This window comes from Sus scrofa, chromosome 1, assembly GCF_000003025.6.
Source record: "Sus scrofa isolate TJ Tabasco breed Duroc chromosome 1, Sscrofa11.1, whole genome shotgun sequence".
NCBI lineage: Eukaryota > Metazoa > Chordata > Mammalia > Artiodactyla > Suidae > Sus > Sus scrofa.
The window spans coordinates 76,701,629-76,722,138 of NC_010443.5; the positions used below are offsets into that span (position 1 = coordinate 76,701,629).

Sequence of the window (20,510 nt, forward strand, 5' to 3'; positions counted from 1 at the left end):
GCAATGCGGGATCCGAGCCGCATCTGTAACCTACACCACAGCTCACGGCAACTCTGGATCGTTAACCCACTGAGCAAGGGCAGGGACCGAACCCGCAACCTCATGGTTCCTAGTCAGACTTGTTAACCACTGCGCCATGATGGGTATTCCAAGTATTGAGAAAACTTTTTCAGTTCTTAATTGTTGTTACTATTGTTAAAACAACAAATTCAAATAAACTGTTGCATTTATTCAATAATTTATTAAGAGCCCACTTTGTTCCAAGCACAGTACTAGACAGATTCCAAGAATTCAAGAGTAACTATATCAGACACAATCCCTGACCAAATTTTATGAAGGCAGAGTGAATCTATACTAAAAATACTTTTAAAATGCTAATATCTGGGGAAAAAAAAAACCCACAACAGTGGGAATCTCAGTTCCATAAAGCCCAATGGCTTGTTAGTCTTTGTTTTAGAGAAAAATGAAAGCATTTCCAATTATTAATTAATAACTTAATTGAGCAATTGTTTATATAATAAAAAATTTCCTTATTTCTGGGCAAATTCTGAATATGAACCTACATACCACCTGAGTATGAACAGACATACTATGCATAACTGAATAGATAGTAAGACAGTCCCAGATAAGAAAAAAAAAAAAAACAGGAATTCCCATTGGTGCAGTGGAAAGGAATCCAACTAGTAACCATGAGGGTGCTGGTTCAATGCCTGGTTTCAAACAGTGGGTCAGGGATCCGGCATTGCCATGAGCTGTGGTGTAGGTCACAGACTCAAATGGGATCTGGTGTTTCTGTGGCTGAGGTGTAGGCCGGCAGCTGTAGCTCCAATTCAACCCCTAGCCAGGGAACTTCCATATGCCCTAAAAAGGGTATGGCCCTAAAAAGCAAACAGCAACAACAAAAAAAAAAAAAAAAAAAAAAGAAGAAGAGGAAGAAGAAAAACAGGTAAAACAAGAACAGACATTCTTGGTGGACTCACAAATGGCTATAGTCTTGGAATAAACCTACTTTTGGCAAATGGTAGAAAAAGAGGCAGAAAATACATAACACATAAAGAAGAAACAAGAAGAGAAAAAATAAATAGGATAAGCAATAGGAGGAAAAGCAGTGAAGTGGAAAATCAAATGATGGGATAAAAATATTACTTAGTGTACTAATAAGCTTCACATTGTTTTGAATTCAGATAAGAATTTGAAGAACAATTAGAATTTCTTTCTGGAACTCTTATTTTATTGTGAAGCCCACAAGTTCATCAAATTACATATAGAACAGTATAAATTTAGCACAATACACACACACACAAATATACACACAAGTGGTAACTCAACATTATCCAAAACCACACAGTGAGCATCAACTCAACTACATGTTCCACAATTAGGTATGCATCTATGACCTGATGAGCATTTAGATATTATAATAAAAATGTCTGATTCTCAGGATCCCTGACTTCAGACAACACAACAAAGCCACACTCTTCAAAACAGTATAGTACTGGCACGAAAATAAGACATATATATAGATCAATGGAAAAGGATAGAAAGCGCAGAAATAAACCCATGTACCTATGGTCAATTAATCTATAGCAGAGGAAACAAGAAAACACAATGGAAAAAAGTCTCTTCATCAATAAGTGATGCTGAGAAAACTGGACAGCTGCATGTAAAAGAATGAAATTAGAGAATTAGCATTCTCTAATAATACAGAGAAAAATAAAATCAAAATGGATTAAAAACTTTAACATAAGACCAGATACAACAAAACTCTTAGAGGTAAACATAGGCAGAGCACTCTCTGACATGCACCACAGCAATATCTTTTTGGATCCACATCCCAGAGGAATGAAAATAAAAATAAAAATAAACAAATGGGACCTAATTAAACTTAAAAGCTTTTGCACAGCAAAAGAAACTATCAACAAAACCAAGACAACCCACAGACTGAGAAAATACTTGCAAATGAAGTAATCGACAATGGATCAATCTCCAAAATAAACGAACAACTCATGAAGCTCAGTATCAAAAAAACAACCCAATCAAAAAATGGGCAACAGATCTAAATGGACACTTCTCTGAAGAATAAATACAGATGGTTTAAAAAACACACAGGAAGATGCTCAACATCACTAATTATTAGAGAAATGCTAATCAAAACTACAGTGAGATATCACCTCATACCAGTCAGACTGGCGATCATCAAAAAGCCTACAAATAACATGCTGCAGCACATGTGGTGAAAAGGGAACCTCTACACTGTTAGTGGGAATGTATGTTGGTACAGCCACTATGGAAAACAGTATGCAGGTTCCTCAAAAAACTAAAAATAGAGTTGCCATATGATCCAGCAATCCCACTCCTACGCTTATATCTGGAGAAAACCCTAATCCAAAAAGATACATGCACTCCAGTATTCGTGGCAGAACTATTTACAACATTCCAAGACATGGAAGCAACAAAGGAATGGATGTCAACAAAGGACATCAACAAAGGAATGGATAAAGAAGATGTGGTGCATATACACAACGGAATATTAGTCATAAAAAAGAATGAAGCAATGCCATTTGCAGCAACATAGGTGGACTTAAAGATTATCATACTAAGTAAAATAAATCAGAGAAAGACAAAAACCATATGGTATCACTTATATGCGGAATCTAAAAAAAAAAAAATGATACAAATGAACTTATTCGCAAAATAGAAACAGACTCACAGACTTTGAAAACAAACCTATAGTTATCAAAGGGGAACGGCAGTGGAGAGGGAAGGATTAGGAGCTTGGGATGGTATATGTACACTATGGTATATGGAATGGATGATCAACAGGGACCTGCTGTACAGCACAGGGAAATCTCAATATTCTGTAATAACCTATATGGGAAAGGATATGTGTGTATGTATAACTGAATCACTTCACTATACAGAAGAAATGAATACAACACTGTAAATCAACTATACTTCAATAAAATTTTAAATGCCTGATTCTTATATTTATAAATATGTGATTTCATTAAAAATTATTTTGTTCTTACTTTTTTTTTTTTTTGGCCACACTTGTGGCACATTGAAGTTCACAAGCCAGGGACTGAAACCAAGCCACAGCTGTGACCTATGCCACGTAGTGGCAACGCAGGATCCTTAACCCACTGCACCAGGCCAGGGACTGAATCTGCACCTCGGCAGCAAAGACCCAAGCCACCACAGAGACAACAGTGGATCCTTACCCTGATGCACCACAGTGGAAACTCTTCTAGTTACTTTTTATAGTAAAGTAAGCGATTACACTGATTTTTTTAAAATTATGCATATAAATCAGCTATATCATCATTGATTTCTATTCAGGACAACAAAGGAACCTACAGATTAATTATTATAAAAGGGGGATTGAGGAGTTCCCTAGTGGCTAGTGGATCTGGCATTATCACTGCTGTGTCGCAGGTTCAGTCCTTGGCCAGGAATTAAGGCATACGCTGCAGGTGCAGCCAAAAAAAATAAAAGAATAAATAAAAATTTTTAAAATCAAATGGGGAACTGGGTCAGTTGTGGCTGAGAAGCACTGCTACAGCACAAATATCTAGGAAAGAAGTTATTGCATAACAAGGTACATGTATCTTAACATCAGTAGATAAAGTATTTTCCTCAGTGATACAGTAAAATAATTTATAATTTCCCCTAATACTATATGCCAGATCTGGTACTATACAACACTGCAAATACTCGATACTGTTACCAATCTGGAGGGCAAAAAAAGTATCTTATTGTGGTTTTACTTTACATTTCTCTGATCATTAACATAACTGAGCATCTTCTTCATTTACTGACCATTAACATTTCAATTTTTTTAAGTTCCTGTTTAACGCTTTAGCCTACTTTTCTATTGGATTAAAACAACCTAACTTTAAAAATTCTAAGGAGGAATAAAGTTAATACCATGCTAGCAATATCCAAAGATCAAAGCCACGAATAAAGTTAAGCTTATTAATCAGATTATTTAAACACAAGGTGGTAAAATTATCAGAAAGTCGGGCAATCCAAAAGAAAGAAAAAGCTTCTTTTTAAATTAGAATTGACTTATAGGGACAAAAAGGTGACGAAACAGCTTGTACCCAAACCTCAGTTACATAGTACTCTACAAGTAAGATTTTCAAATACCCTTTTCTTTTCTGATACTATTTTACTGTCAAGAATACCTGGCATTATCTGGAGCAAATTGTAATCTTTTGGCAGTCATTTTGTTTGAAATGCTAATTTCCTTCAAGTATTTGAATACCATAATATCCAAAACATCGCTAAAATCTACAAACTGTGGAATTTCCAATTAGAACATTCTTCTAAGAAAAACAGCCCATTCAAACTTTGAAATTACCAAGCTACTGAGTGTACTAAGAAGCTTGTAAACCAATGTCTATGTTGTATCAGTTTATCTCATTCCCATTACATAAATGCCCATCATAATAAAATACAATGATCTAGTTTTGAACTGTAATCCTCATCTTTTCAAAATGTGGTCTACTAAGTCTAGTTTGTGTCTGTTAAAGTTCTACTTCATCTTGACTTCACACTGTTCTGACTGGCTTTTGCTTGCTTATTATTTAAGTCAAAGATCTATATTAAAAATGTGACAGCTTATGTCACCAGTAGAAGTCATATAAGGCCAAAGTAAGAGAACTGTAGGAGAACCTCGGAGAAGCCGCTGCCGCCAGCACAGCTGGAGACCTGAGCCGACAGTGGGGGCTGTCTGTGGGCCCAGCACTCCCTCGATGAGTCGGAGAAGTCCTGTTCTATCTAGTAAGATGGACAGTAGCTTTGATTGTGACTGTGGTGAGCTGGAGCCACCTGATCACTAATGAAAGACATCTTCTGTTAATAAACAGCCACCAGGGCTTCCTATTGAAATATACAGCAGCAAAGGAAGAAAGGAAGCAAAACGGAAATAGTGCTTACCAGCACCTTAGAATGATGCTGCTCAGGACCAGTCCAACACTGAATATATCTGCACTGTGAGGATAATGTTCATAGAAGCCTGTTGTGTGCATATTTATTCACATTTTCATTAAATGTTAAATCCTTCAGCGCAGTAAATCTGAGTGCGTACATGGTATGTCATTTCATTCCATTTGAGTTTCTTCATTGTTTTCTTTAAATGTCTGCAGTGTTGCTGCTCCTTTCTTGAACTATGAGTACTGCAATCTTTTTAATTCTCAATATGAGTAGAGCTTTTTGAGCTTTAAATCTAAGGGGAACTCAATGGGCCCAGTTGGCATATGCAGTGAACATCAAGAAACCATCTTGCTGTGGAAGCAAAATTATTTTGATCTTTCCTTTTGATGCCAGTTTTCTTCCCTGTTCACAGAAGTTCAACAATTGAAAGGAAAAGGCAATAGTAAGGGTTTCAAAATGGCAGAGAAATTTGAAAGTCTCATGAACATTCATGGTTTTGATCTGGGAGCTAGGTATATGGACTTAAAACCATTGGGTGGTGGAGGCAATGGCTTGGTTTTTTCTGCTGTAAACAATGACTGTGACAAAAGAGTAGCCATCAAGAAAATAGTCCTTACTGATCCCCAGGGTTTCAAACATGCTCTACCTGAAATTTATTAGAAGAACTTGACCATGATAACATTGTGAAGGTGTTTGAAATTCTTGGTCCTAGTGTAAGCCAGTTAACAGATGATGTGGGCTCTCTTACCGAACCGAACAGTGTTTTTACATTGTTCGGGAGTACATGGAGACAGACTTGGCTAATGTGCTGGAACAGGGCCCTTTACTGGAAGAACATGCCAGGCTTTTCATGTATCAGCTGCTACGTGGGCTCAAATATATTCACTCAGCAAATGTACTGCAAGAGATCTCAAACCAGCTAATCTTTTCATTAACACTGAAGACTTGGTGCTGAAGATAGGTGAACTTGGTCTTGCATGGATCATGGATCCCCGTTATTCCCATAAGGGTCGTCTTTCTGAGGAATTGGTTACTAAATGGTACAGATCTCCACGTCTTTTACTTTCTCCTAATAATAATACTAAAGTCATTGACATGCGGGCTGCAGGTTGCATCTTTGCTGAAATGCTGACTGGTAAAACTCTCTGCAGGTGCACATGAACTTGAACAGATGCTGCTGATTTTAGAATCTTTTCCTGTTGTGCATGAGGAAGATCGTCAGGAGCTTCTCAGTGTAATTCCAGTTTACATCAGAAATGATCTGACTGAGCCACACAAACCTTTAACTCAGCTGCTTCCAGGAATTAGTCAAGAAGCACTGGATTTCCTGGAACAAATTTTGACATTTAGCCCCACTGATCGGTTGACGCAGAAGAAGCACTTTCCCATCCTTACATGAGCATTTATTCTTTTCCAATGGATAAGCCTATTTCAATTCATCCTTTTCATATTGAAGATGATGATGTTTTGCTTATGGATGAAACTCAGAGTCACATTTATAACTGGGAAAGGTACCATGATTGTCAATTTTCAGAGCATGAATGGCCTATACATAACAACTTTGATACTGATGAAGTTTATCTTGACCCAAGAGCTCTGTCTGATGTCACTGATGAAGAGGAAGTACAAGTCAATCCTTGAAAATATTTGGATGGAGATCGTGAAAAGTATTTGGAGGATCTTGCTTTTGATACCAATTACTTGACTGAGCCTTGTTGGCAATACCCAGATCACCATGAAAACAAACATTGTGATCTGGAGTGTAGCCATACTTGTAACTACAAAACCAGGTCATCATCCTATTTAGATAACTTAGTTTGGAGAGAGAGTGAAGTTAATCATTACCATGAACCCAAGCTTATTATAGATCTTTCCAATTGGAAAGAACAAAGCAAAGAAAAATCTGATAAGAAAGGCAAGTCAAAATGTGAAAGGAATGGATTGGTTAAAGCCCAGATAGCCCTAGAGGAAGCATTACAGCAATTGGCTGAAAAAGAAAGGGAAAAGAATCAGGGATTTGACTTTGATTCCTTTATTGCAGGAACTATTCAACTTAGTTCACAACATGAGCCTACTGATGTTGTTGACAAATTAAATGACTTGAATAGCTCAGCGTCCCAACTAGAATTGAAAAGTTTGATATCGAAGTCAGTAAGCTGAGAAAAACAGGAAAAAGGAACGGCAAATTTGGCTCAGTTAGAAGCCTTGTACCGGTCTTCTTGGGATAGCCAGTTTGAGGGCGGTGGAGAGGACTGTTTTCTCATGAATCAGTTTCGTTATGAGGTAAGGAAGGATGAGCAAATTGAAAAGGAAAGTACTTACACCAGTTACCTGGACAAGTTCTTTAGCGGGAAACAAGATACTGAAATGCTAGAAACTGAGCCAGTAGAAGATGGGAAGCTTGGGGAGAGAGAAAATGAGGAAGGATTTCTGGACAACAGTGGGGAGTTCCACCTTAATAAGCAACTTGAATCTATAGGCATCCCACAGTTTCACAGTGCAGCTGGGTCACCACTTAAGTAAATACAGGCCACGTTAACACCTTCTGCTATGAAATCTTCCAGATTCCTCATAAAACATACAGCAGCATTCTGAAACATCTGAACTAAAACACTCAGCAGACATTTCTCTTTGTATTCTTCATGAAATGTGTTTTGTCTTTTTTATTACTAGTGTTTAGTGGGGTTTTTTTGTTTTTTGTTTTTTTTGGTCTTTTTGTCTTTTCTAGGGCCGCACCTAAGGCACATGGACGTTCCCAGGCTAGGGGTCTAATTGGAGCAGTAGATGCTGGCCTACGCCAGAACCACAGCAACACCAGATCCGAGCCACATCTGTGACCTACACCACAACCCACTGCAACGCCAGATCCTTAACCCACTGAGTGAGGCCAGGCATCGAACCCACAGCCTCATGGTTGCTACTCAGATTCATTTCTGCTGTGCCATGATGGGAACTCCCAGATGGTCATTTAGAAAGGATTTTATTCTTGGTTTTTAAAACCCAGACTTTTTTTTCTACATGTGAGAAGGTTTCATTTTAACTGGCATGTTGTTTGCACACAAAAATAAAGAATAGAGCAAAATAATACAATGCAGGAGGAGACAAAAGAAATGCACTAAGACAAGTAAAAAACATTCTCTCATAGAACAATGAGAAACAAAAATTTTACAGGAAACAAAAATTTTGCCTTGAAAATTTACACAATGAGACTGTACATAATTGCATGGAAATATCTATTTTTTTTCCTAAAACATTTTTCATTCATGAGTGTTTTCAAATTTTTCATACTGTACACATTTCTTAAAAACACATGATACCAGCAGCAACTGAAAATGAACGGTACACATGTTATTGACCTCAAGGTAACAAAAGTATGTGGCAAAACATATACCACCCATAGTGCTTCACAATATGCACTTCTATTTAGTCAACGTTTATTGTAGTAAACTATTCTTAATAAGATGCACTCACCATTTATAACGTTTATAGTAGTAAACTATTCTTAATAAGATGCACTCACCGTTTATAACATTTATTGTAGTAAACTATTCTTAATAAGATACACTCGGAGTTCCCGTCGTGGCGCAGTGGTTAACGAATCCGACTAAGAACCATGAGGTTGCAGGTTCGGTCCCTGCCCTTGCTCAGAGGGTTAAGGATCCGGCATTGCCGTGAGCTGTGGTGTAGGTTGCAGACGCGGCTGGGATCCCGCGTTGCTGTGGCTCTGGCGTAGGCCGGAAGCTACAGCTCTGATTCGACCCCTAACCTGGGAACATCTATATGCCGCAGGAGCAGCCCAAGAAATGGCAAAAAAAAAAAAAAAGACTAAATAAATAAATAAATAAATAAATAAGATACACTCACAATTTATAAATGTTCTGGTATGCATTCTTTACAGTGAAGTGTTACTACATCACATCTTATTTATTTTGGGAAATCAGTATATTTTCTGTATTTAATTATTAAAAATTATAAAAAATTAACTCAGTTTTTAAAATTTATTTGCAAATACCCTTTTCTCCTTTTGGCACTATTGTTTGTTGCCTGCTTAGCTGAATATATAATGTCAGCTTATCCTAAGGCTGTCCACATACTTAATTTACTTAAGTATTCATTTTAAGTAAAGAGCTCACTGTGTATAGGAATTTGTATTTTGGAGGTGCTTGATCTATCTACAAAGAAAAATTAGGAATTACTTTATACAAAATGCTCCTAGTAGTCTTAATTGTGTTAATTTAAAAAAGAAAACTGTTAGACTTGTGTGCATGGACGTAATTAAGGTACATCATTATTGTAGTTTAAAAGCTGTACATGATAAGACATATTTTGTTTTTACTGTATGTTTTTACTGAATGATCTATTCCCCATCCCAAGGCAAGCATGAATAAAATCAGGTTAAATGTTGAAAAAAAAAAAAAGTAAGAGAACAGTAATATATAAGACTATGTCATTATGATAATCTGTTGGTACTTGAAGTAACTAAACTCCTTTTCCCAGTTATGGATAATTCTTTGCTATAATGTGTTATTGTACCAAAATCTTAATTGTGGGCTTTCCCAGTCTACTAGCTCTTTCTACTGACTCAAGAAGGCTACTGATTGCCCAAGTGCTTCCATTCCTCATTCTCTTGGTTACTCCCTGAAGTCCTACCAGCTGCCTCCCAGGTCCCCAGCCTGCCTTAACTCTCCCATTATCCATTCCTTCCTCTTTTTCCCCCAAGTAAAGACCTAGCTCCCAATTCCCACTGCTTGGATAAGAGAATTTCCATTTCCAATTCTAGCTGTCACCTAACCACTGACACTATGGCTCATGTGCCCTAATCCCTACCCTAGTTTCTAGTGCCGTGAACCCCTGGCCAGTGACCTGGACCTGAAGAGCCTGTTTCCATATTTAGAAAAGTATGACAAGGCATGATGTATCCTGACATGTAAGATTTTAATTCTGAAGGTGTTTCTTCATAGAAACAATGCTGTAAGTAGTCCTTAAGTACTAGAGTACTAGAGTACCATAATTCAGTTACCCTAGGCCAAATATAGGTTTTGTTGGGATAGACTAGTCCCTAGGCATCATTTATATCAATGTTTCCTACAGAAAAGGCATTTCACTTTCCAAACAACTGACTTAAGAGACTTCCACCTTCCTGAAAATACTGCTCTGTATTCTCTCAGCAAGTAACACTATGTGATCCAAAGAGCCGTGATCAATATCTGTTAACTGATATATTTCAGGCAGGGGCACAACTGTATCTGCTGCTATAGCATACTTTAAATACAATTTAGCATTCAAAGACCACAACAAAGTGATTGAATTTTTAAAGATATTGACTGGCCCCCTATATATTATTATTGATCTAAGCTAAGGCCACCTACAATTTACTTTTCCATCGCACTAACAAATTCAACTTAAGAGAAAGGAGAAAGGCTAAACTTCACTGGAAACTGATTATGAGCCAAAAGACATACATACTTTAATTTACCCTTACAGTAATTCTGTGAGGTTAGGTACTACTAATCCAATTTGTTCTTGTTGTTGTTTTGCTTTTTAGGGCTACACATGAGGCGTATGGAAGTTCCTAGGCCAGGGGTCCGGTTGAAGCTGCAACCGCCAGCCTACATCATAGCCACAGCAACATCAGATCTGAGCTGCACCATTAACCCACTTAGTGAAGTCAGGGGTGGAACCTGCATCCTCATGGATACTAGTCAGGTTATGAACCTGCTGAACCACAACAGGTACTCCCCTATTAATCCAATTTTTTTTTTTTGTCTTTTTGCCTTTTCTTTTTGCTCCTGCAGCATATGGAGGTTCCCAGGCTAGGGGGTGAATCGCAGCTGCAGCCACCGGCCTACGCCAGAGCCACAGCAACTCGGGATCCGAGCTGCATCTGCGACCTACACCACAGCTCACAGCAACGCTGGATCCTTAACCCACGGAGCAAGGCCAGGGATCGAACCTGCAACCTCATGGTTCCTAGTCAGATTCGTTAATCACTGTGCCACGACAGGAACTCCCCTATTAATCCAATTTTAGACATGAAGATACTAAGGTTCACAGAAGTAAGATATGTTGAGAGTTGGCTTATAAGATAATAATTTTTACTACGCCAAAGAAGAAAAAGAGATTGCACAGACTGAGAAAGATGTTTAACTCCAAATCCAGATAAATCAGAGTAAGTAATCTGAAACATGAACTAAAAATAAAAGTGGAAATTAGCCTTATTTTAACCCAAGAGCTTAGATGCACTAACCTACATGCAAGGGTCAGACTCTCTGCTCTCACAGGCAACTCCTCCCTCCTAGGAATTTAGATGATTCTTGAACATATTTGGAAAGAAGTGCTTTGTCAAAACATTTCATGAGATTTAGTTGATACTCTGGTTATAAGGTGAAACTTAGAATGACCTGCAACATTCACAAGTTAAAAGGCTCAGGGATTCTGAGAATCTGGACAACCTGTAGTCTGCAGCATGGCCTGCTTCCATGGCAATGTCAGCCCTCAAAGCAAATCAGATATAACTGATTCTCCCTGAAAACAGCTACATTCCTGTAGCTACCTAAAAACTTGGTCCTGGTACTGATGGCAACCTGCCCAAGATACAGAGGAGTAATAAAGTCCAGATACAACCTCAAATCTATCTGAATCCAAAGTCCTTATTCTCTCCAATTTTATAATCTGAAACCTAAGATATATTAAAAAAAATACTTTGTTTTTCTACTTAGGTCTCGTATTTTGAATCTATAATTACCAAGTTATGTTGTATTTTATAATTTAGTATCTTCCATAATACTGCACTTTAAAAAATTAAATGTATGGATGCTTAAAAATAATTTACTTTGACCATAGTGATAACAATTTTAACTGTATTTTTATTAGAATTTAAATGGAAAAAAGTTATTGTCAATAACAATAAAATACCCATTTACTGTGGATTTATTTTCAGCCTCTGAGCTGAGTCCTTTGCATACCATTATCAGATTTATTTTCAGTCCTTTATTCTTCATTGTATCACCGGCACAATTTTGCTTCAGTATTATTCAAGAGAAAAATAAATAACACTAAAAATAGGGAATTAATAGCCAATTAAATCTAATCTAATTAGAGCAGGAATATGAAATTGATCATTTTTATATTTTTAGGAGAACTGAAATAATGCCACTGATTTACTTAGCAGGAAGGCACATACTGACACAGCAGAAAGCCTATCATCTTCAATGATAAACTACCAATTCTTTGCAGAGAGAAAGCAGCTATAGCAACCACAGATGCCTAAAGGCACTATTTCCAACCAACTAACTAGTCTAGTCCCCTTGAGTTGAGAGAGAAGTGGGGGAGTTTTCAGTTACATCTATGACTAATGTTACCACACCAATCTATCTTTCCTCACTGTAACACACACATATACAAATACACACACACACACACACACACAGAAAGAAATTGGTGAGCAAAAAATCAGTATTATCTCCTCTCAAACTGTTCCTTTAGACAAAACCCCAGAAACCTATATCACCCCCTTCTTTTCTACAATTGGCAATAATAGATGTTTAAATCCACCTCTGAGAATACAGAGGTTGGTCCCTTGTCTTCCCCGAGGAAACATAAAGCAGTTGAAATATATTCCAAAAGGTGCATGTGTGCACACACACATAACTTTTAAGAAACTCATAACGTATATAGGAAGGCAGACAGATATACCACAGGACTGGAAAATCTCTTTGCTGGCTGAACCCTTTTACCTGGCCCTTGTACCTTTTTAACTTTTTTTTTTTTTTTTTTTTTTTTTGTCTTTTTGCATTTTCTAGGGCTGATCCTGCGGCATATGGAGGTTCCCAGGCTAGGGGTCCAATCAGAGCTGTAGCCACTGACCTACGCCAGAGCCACAGCAACGTGGGATCCGAGCCACGTCTGCAACCTACACCACAGCTCACAGCAACGCCAGATCCTTAACCCACTGAGCAAGGCCAGGGATTGAACCTGCAACCTCATGGTTCCTAGTCGGATTTATTAACCACTGAGCCATGATGGGAACTCCCCTTTTTAACTTTTAAATGGATTTTTTTTTCATCCTATGGCTGTTCCTCCTATGTGCTGACCCTGTAGCCATTTCCCAGATTTATCCTTAAAATAATCCCAAACTCCATCTCAATTCAAACAAGATTTCATTTTTCATTGTAAGAGTCACAAAAAATAGATTTATTTAAATGCCAAGGAAACTAAATATACTCATGAGAAAAGTAGTAACTATCACTATCCAATGCAAGGAAAAAAAAAAACACTTTAAAGAGGAAAAAAAACCTAACTTGAGTCCTCAGTTCCAAAAATAAATTTTTGTTTGTTTCAAAGGAGAACACAAGGATCACACCAAAGAACAGATTTTGTCCAAAGGCAATTTCATATGTGATTAATTTAGTTCTAGTCTCCCAAATCATGCCAAACTTTTTATGAAAATAATTATTACAGAAGAGCATGTTAAAAGTCCATTGAAAAAAGAAAATGTTTTCTACCTTTAGAGGTTTTCACAAAAATCTTAATACCATATTTTGATTTTGTCCCTTTGATACAAAGGGTAAACTTGGACACATATTTAAGAAAAACCTTGCACTTGGTGCAACATAAAAGCAACTGTGATATAATTATATAATTTTAAGGAGAATAAACAGATATTTCTCAACTTTTAACTCATAAAATTTAACAAAATAATTTTAAGATTGATAAAAATGAATATACTAATAAAAATTTGAGTCTTGCTCTTTGATTTTTTTAAAGTTCTCAGGAACCCACAGAGTAAACATACATTTTATCATTTCCATTCCACAAATTAAAAAAAAAAAAACAAAACCAAAAAACAAGGGCTTATTCCTTGAATACAAAGGAGAGTTCCAAGGATTCCACTGAAGCTTACATAGCAGCTTACTATACCACCATGGTGGCAAGAGAGGAAACAAAATAGTAGCAATCTTTCAGCTGCCACTCCCCCCTGCCTGCTCTGCGCTATGCAAAAAAACTGCAAGTAACAGTCTATTACAGCTGACCCCACTAGTCACCATGGGAGCATCAATGCTGCGCTGCTGGTGGATACATACCCTGGGCAAAACTGAGCAGAGGTGGCTAAAGAAGTGGCTTCTGAGCAACGCAAACCAAAATTGAGGAAGAGAGCATTCTAACATGAAATCAGGGTTTCCCTTTCTTGTCCCTCCCCAACAACCTATGCCCGCCACCCTACTTCCCTTGACTAATTTTCCTTTTTCAATCTGCCTTCATTTTCTTTTTGAGCATCTTAATTTTCTAAAGAGTACTTAGGAGTTATAATCTTTCTTATACCCCAAAGAACCTAGCATGTTTATTATTTTGATACTTAAAAATTTACCTTTGTATTACCCCAGATGAAATTACATTTTATAAAAATTAATGGACTCCCTACTCTTGTAAGAAAAAAAAAATCCTCTGTATTTTTGCAAAGAAAAAAGTCTAGAAGACTATAGACAAAATGTGAATAGCAATTATTTCTAAGTTTTAGCATAATAGGTGCTCTTAACATTTTTTTTCCACAATGTGTGAGAATTTTTATAATAAACATATTTTAATTCATCATCAGGCAACAAATTAATGTGATCTAAATTAATGGTGTTTACCACATTTGTAACTGAGCAAACTTATGACTACACAGGTAAAAAACTTAACATTAGAACTCGCCTAAAATTTCAGTGTAAAAATGCTCACGTTCATGTGTTCCTACTATGTTCATCACCCAGAAATTGTCCGTGTTAAGGCATACTGTAAACCATAAAGTGCATACAAAGATATGGAGTTACAATTCATCTCTGATCAATAAGGTTAAAATAAAATTAAAATGTGAGATGACTTTCTTTGTTAGCGAGACATGAGATAGTAACGCATTTTAGTTCTTAAAGTTCTTCCCATCCTAAATACATCCTTCCTAGTTCATTCCACGACTACAAGTTCTTTGACTTCTTATCATCCAACCCTGCTCTCAGAAGGTGTCCTGCAGTCAGAGCCCCATCATTTTAGAGTAATGAGTGAAATGTTCCTGATTTTTTCCACATCAGAAGCCCCTTACCTAACGATGGTTCCGTAACTATAAATGTAATTTTTTTAAAATGAACATTTTTTTTAAAAAGCCTCTTACCTATGTGCATCTATAAGAGCCAGAAAATGCCAGGAGGTTGACAATCTTATGGGATATAGAAGGAAAAAGGCAAAGAACAAGGTCTATCTGCTTTTCGATTTATAGTGTTGTCAGAGTCTCCCCATCCGTCCCTCCTAACCTCTCTCACTCTCAACTACCTTACATTCTCTGTCCTTCTACCAAATCAACCAGAAAAACTCTCCCTTCTTACACTGGGCTGCTAGTGAAAAAAACCATACAATCATGCAGACGGGTGCCATAACTGGTCTACTACTTTAAGGAACTACGGCACTTCTATAACCTTATCTTTGACCAGCAAATTTTCATGTAGTCTTCATCAATAACTTAAAACACTCACCCCTTAACATTTACACACACAAAAAATAGGCACACAATAATGTAACTACCTCATCATCTTCCTAGCAAACTGACATATGTTGACACCATCCTTTCCTCTGTCACTGCAGTTTCAGAGGATAAACTATGTGTTTTAATTCCTATTCAAGGTCATGCCCTCTAGCTGGGCTTGTGATCCAATGATTCTTTTTTTTTTTTTTTTTTTTTTTTTTTTTTTTTTTTTTTGTCTTTTCTAGGGCTGCTCTAAAGGCAAGTGGAGGTTCCCAGGCTAGGGGTCTAATCAGAGCTGCAGAGGTCGGCTTACACCACAGCCACAGCAACTTGGTGTGATCCAATGATTCTTACAAATAGCTCTTTTCAGACCTTTGATCCACTAATTAACCTATATACCTTTATTGATTTCCCCCCCAAATTGGCTGAGGTATAAGGGCATAACATTTATGAATATTATTATGGATACAAGTCTATTAAACCATTACGACAATCACAAGGATGAAGACTTACATCATCTCCAAAAGACTTCTCATGTTCCTTTATAGTAAATCCCTGTTTCTATTTCCATCCTCACAGTCACTCATTTACTATCTGCCACTACAGATTAGTTTGCACTTTCTAGAATGGATTTGAGTTAGTAAAGACTGTAACCATATCCATATGCAAAGCTGTGGGTATGTCCAGGAAACATCTGAAATGCTCTAATCTTGTGCTTCTTAATGCCATACGAGCAGGACTTAAAGGCTAAAGCAGAGTTTCAAATTAAACAATGAGATACCACTACAGGCATATTAGAATGGCTAACTTTAGAACACTGACAACAACGAATGTTCATGAGGATGTGTAGCAACAGGAACTCTCAGCCATTGGTGGTGGGAAGGCCAAATGGGACAGCCATTTTGGAGGACAGTCTGGCAGTTTCTTACACAACTAAACATATTCTTACTACACAGTCCAGCAGTTGTGCTCCTTGATAGTTACCCAAAGGAACTGAAAAGTTATGTCCACACAAAAGCCTACACACAATGTTTACAGCAGTGTTACTCAGAACTGCCAAAACTTGGAAGCAATCAAGACGTACTTTAGTAGAGGCACGTATAAACAATTTGTAGTACATTAGTCAGCACTTAAAGAAATGAGCTGGATCTGCTGTAAAGCACTGGAAACTCTACCCAACATTCTGTGATAATCTATACGGGAAAAGCATCTGAAAAAAAATGGGTATGTGTATATGTTTAACTGAATCACTGTGTTGTACAGCAGAAATTTCCACAACATTGTAAATCGACTACACTTCAATAAAACTTTCATTGTACACCCATAAATGTAATAAAATTTATTAAGTAATTTAAAAAAATTTTTTAAATAAAACTTCTAAAAAATAAAAAAAGAAATAAAAGAGAAAGAAATGAGCTATCAAGTCATGAAAAATATAGAAGAATCTTAAGTGCATATTACTAAATGAAAGAAGTCAATCTGAAAAGACTACATACTGTATGATTTGAACTATATGACATTCTGGAAAAGGCCAAACTATGTAAACAGTAAAAAGATCTGTGATTACAGGGGGCAAAGGTGGGGGGGGGGGGATACAGGATGAATAGGTAGGGCACAGAGGATTTTTAGGGCAGTGGAACTACTTTGTATGATACCATAATGGTGACTACATGTCATTATACATTTGTCCAAACCCATAAAATATACAACACGAAGAGTGAACTCTAATGTAAACTATGGTCTTTGAGTGTCAACATTGGTTCATCAGCTGTAACTGATGTACCACTCTGGTAGAGGATGTTGATACTGGGTTAGGCTATGTATGTGTGGGAGTACATAGGAAACTTCTAAAACTTCCACTCAATTTTGCTATAAACTTAATATTTTTCTAAAAAGTAAAATCTACTTTTAAATGGAAAAAGAAAAAGAACCATATAGCAATTTTGGAATTGAGAAGTACAATAACTAAAAGAAAATTTTACTAAAGAAGGGCTTGGCACCATATATAAGCTGGCAGGAGAAGAATTGGTAAATCTGTATACAATTGAAAGTATCCTGTCTGAGCAATGAATAGAATAAGAGAATTAGGAAAAATGAACAGAGCCTCAGTGACCTGTGGGACACCATCAAATCTATAAACATACACACAACTGAGGTCTCAGGAGAGGAGAGAAAGAAAAGGACAGAAAGACTATCTGAAGAAATGATGGCTGCAAACTTCCCAAATTTGATGAAAAACATTAATCTGTACATCCAAGAAACTCAATTAACTCTAAGGATCCACACCTATACATATCTTAGTCAAACTCTCAAAAGACAAAGACAAAAAGAGAATCTTAAAAGTAGCAAGAATCTTAAATCCCTCATTGGGATTTCCCTTGTGGCGCAGTGGGATAATCCCGTGGGTTAAGGATCTGGCATTGTCACTGCAGTGGCCTGAGTCTCTGCTGCGGCACTGGTTTGATCCCTGACCCTGGAACTTTAACATGCCACAGGTGCAAAAAAAAAAAAAAACCCTCATATAGAAGAGATTTTCATAGATAAATAGCGGACTTCTCATTAGAAACCATGGGAGCCAAAAGGCAGTATTATAACATGAAAGTGAAAGACTATCATTCAAGAATTCTATATCCAGCAATACCATCCCTCAAAAAAAAAAAAAAAAAAAGAAAAGAAAAGAGAAACAGGGAATGAAGGGGAAGAAAGAAGAATTAATACATTCCCAAATCAAAAACTGACAAAACTGGGAGGTCCTGTCATGGCACAGCAGAAACGAATCCGACTAGGAACCATGAGGTTGTGGATTCGATCCCTGGCCTCATTCAGTGGGTTAAGGATCCAATGTTGCCCCGAGCTGTGATATAGGTCGCAGACGCGGCTCGGATCCGGTATTGCTGCAGCTGTGGTGTAGGCCGGCAGCTACAGCTCTGATTAGACCTCTAGCTTGGGAACCTCCATATGCCACGGGTGCCACCCTAAAAAGACAAAAGACAAAAAAAAAAAAAAAAAAAAAAACCCTGAGAAAATTCATTTCTAGAAGATCTGCACTACTAAAAAAAAAAACACACAGGAGTTCCCATCGTGGCTCAGTGGAAACAAATCCAGCTAGTAACAATGAGGATGCAGGTTTGATCCCTGGCCTCGCTCAGTGGGCTAAGGATGTGGCATTGTCGTGAACTGTGTGGCCTACACCAAGTTGCTGTGGCTGTGGTGTAGGCCGGCAGCTATAGCTCCTATTAGACCCCTAGCCTAGGAACTTCTATATGCCACAGGTGCAGCTCTAAAAAGAAAAAAAAAAAAATACAAAAAGGAGATCTTCAGTAAAAATAAAAGGACTATAAGACTGTAATTCATATCTACATAAAAAATAAAAAACATTAGTAAATAGAAAAAACAACATAAATGTGTTTTTGTTTTCAACTTTGTTTCTAACTTTTTCTTCTTCTAGTAAGTTAAAAGGCAACTACATAAAGCAATAATTATAAAACTGTATTTGTGGACATAATACACCAAGATGTATGCACTTAGCTGCTATGCAATAATATACATGCTAAACATCTGTCAAAATCCCTATTGCACTGGGGCTACATCATTCATGTAATGACAAAAACTTCTTCAATCCAGAAACTCTGCACTTTCTAAAGCTCTATTAGGCAAAACAAACCCTCAATAAAAATATTAAGACTGAATGATTTTAAGAATTAAGCTTTTCCAAATTCTGCACAGCATAAGAAACAGTTAAAATGAAAAGGCCACCTACAGAACAGGAGAAGATATCTGCAAACTATCTGATGAGTGGTTAATATCCAAAATATATTAAGAATGCATACAACTCAACAGCAAAAACCATCATCATCATCCAATGTGAAAATGGGCAGAGGGACTGAACAGATATTTTTCCAAAGAAGACATACAGATGGCTAGCAGGTCTAAGCAAAGGGGTTCAACATCACTAATCATCTAGGAAATGCAAATCAAAACCATAATAATGTCACCTCGCACCTGTTAGAATGGCTATTAGCATAAAAACAGAGATAACAAATGCTGGCACAAATGTTGAGAAAAGGAAACTCATGGATTCCTCAGAAGATATAAGTCTCTGCTCAAAAGGACATCTAGAATTGGGTTTTCATTTCCTAATAATCGCTATCTTAAATTTCAGCTATTTACCCTGTTAGCTTGTGGAAGTGGAATTACCGTTATACTAAATTATAGTACTTCAAAGTAGCAAAAATATATTGATGTTCATATTGGTTGAAACAATATGTAAGAGTTTTAGGGAGTTAAAAATGACTTATCAAATGTTTATTCTGGTAGGACTTTATAAACACCAACTGATAATTAATGGAAAACTGCCCAACGAAAATTTTAAATGCCAAACTTATGTTCTAGAGCAAATTTAGGGTCGCATAAAACTTTTTAGTTATGTTTATTCATTTATTTATTCAGCAAACATTTATAGGGCACCTGCTCTGTGCAAGGTAGTATGCCAGAAACTATGCATAAAAAGACAAGGTCCCTATCCCTTATAGTGTGTACAGCCTAGTGAGAAGCTCCCATTCTGTTTTGTTTTGTCTTTTTGCCTTTTCTGGGGTCGATCCTGAGGCATATGGAGGTTCCCAGGGTAGGGGTCTAATCAGAGCTGTAGCCACCGGCCTATGCCACAGCCACAGCAACTCAGGATCCAAACCTGTCTGCAACCTACACCACAGCTCACGGCAACGCCAGATCCTTAACCCACTGAGCAAGGCCAGGGATCGAACCTGCAACCTCATGGTTCCTAGTCGGATTCGTTAACCACTGAGCCACGATGGGAACTCCTTTTTTTTGTTTTGTTTTGTTTTGTTTGGAGAAGCTCCCATTCTGAAATCAAAGAATTTATGACTACAATGGACCTTAGAGTTTCCTTATTTCGCAAATAAGGAAAGTGAGACTTACGGCCAGTTTAGCCAGTGAGGTCTACAGAAATCCTGCCTCATGTATTCTTTGCATCATTATTTTTCTTAATACCAAGAGTGATGATGGAGTGCTTTCCTGCGAGTGAAGCAGAAATATGGAACTATGGGCAAAATATGTA

The 20,510-nt window shown here is 37.2% G+C and overlaps 1 protein-coding gene and 1 pseudogene across 7 annotated transcripts in view; one reads left to right on the forward strand and one right to left on the reverse strand.

Moving 5' to 3' along the window:
* CDK19 (cyclin dependent kinase 19) overlaps positions 1–20,510 on the reverse strand; it is a 204,427-nt gene that overhangs the window by 112,579 nt on the left and 71,338 nt on the right. The gene's annotated exons all lie outside the window — the stretch shown is intronic.
* On the forward strand, positions 5,316–7,709 carry LOC100156194 (annotated as a pseudogene).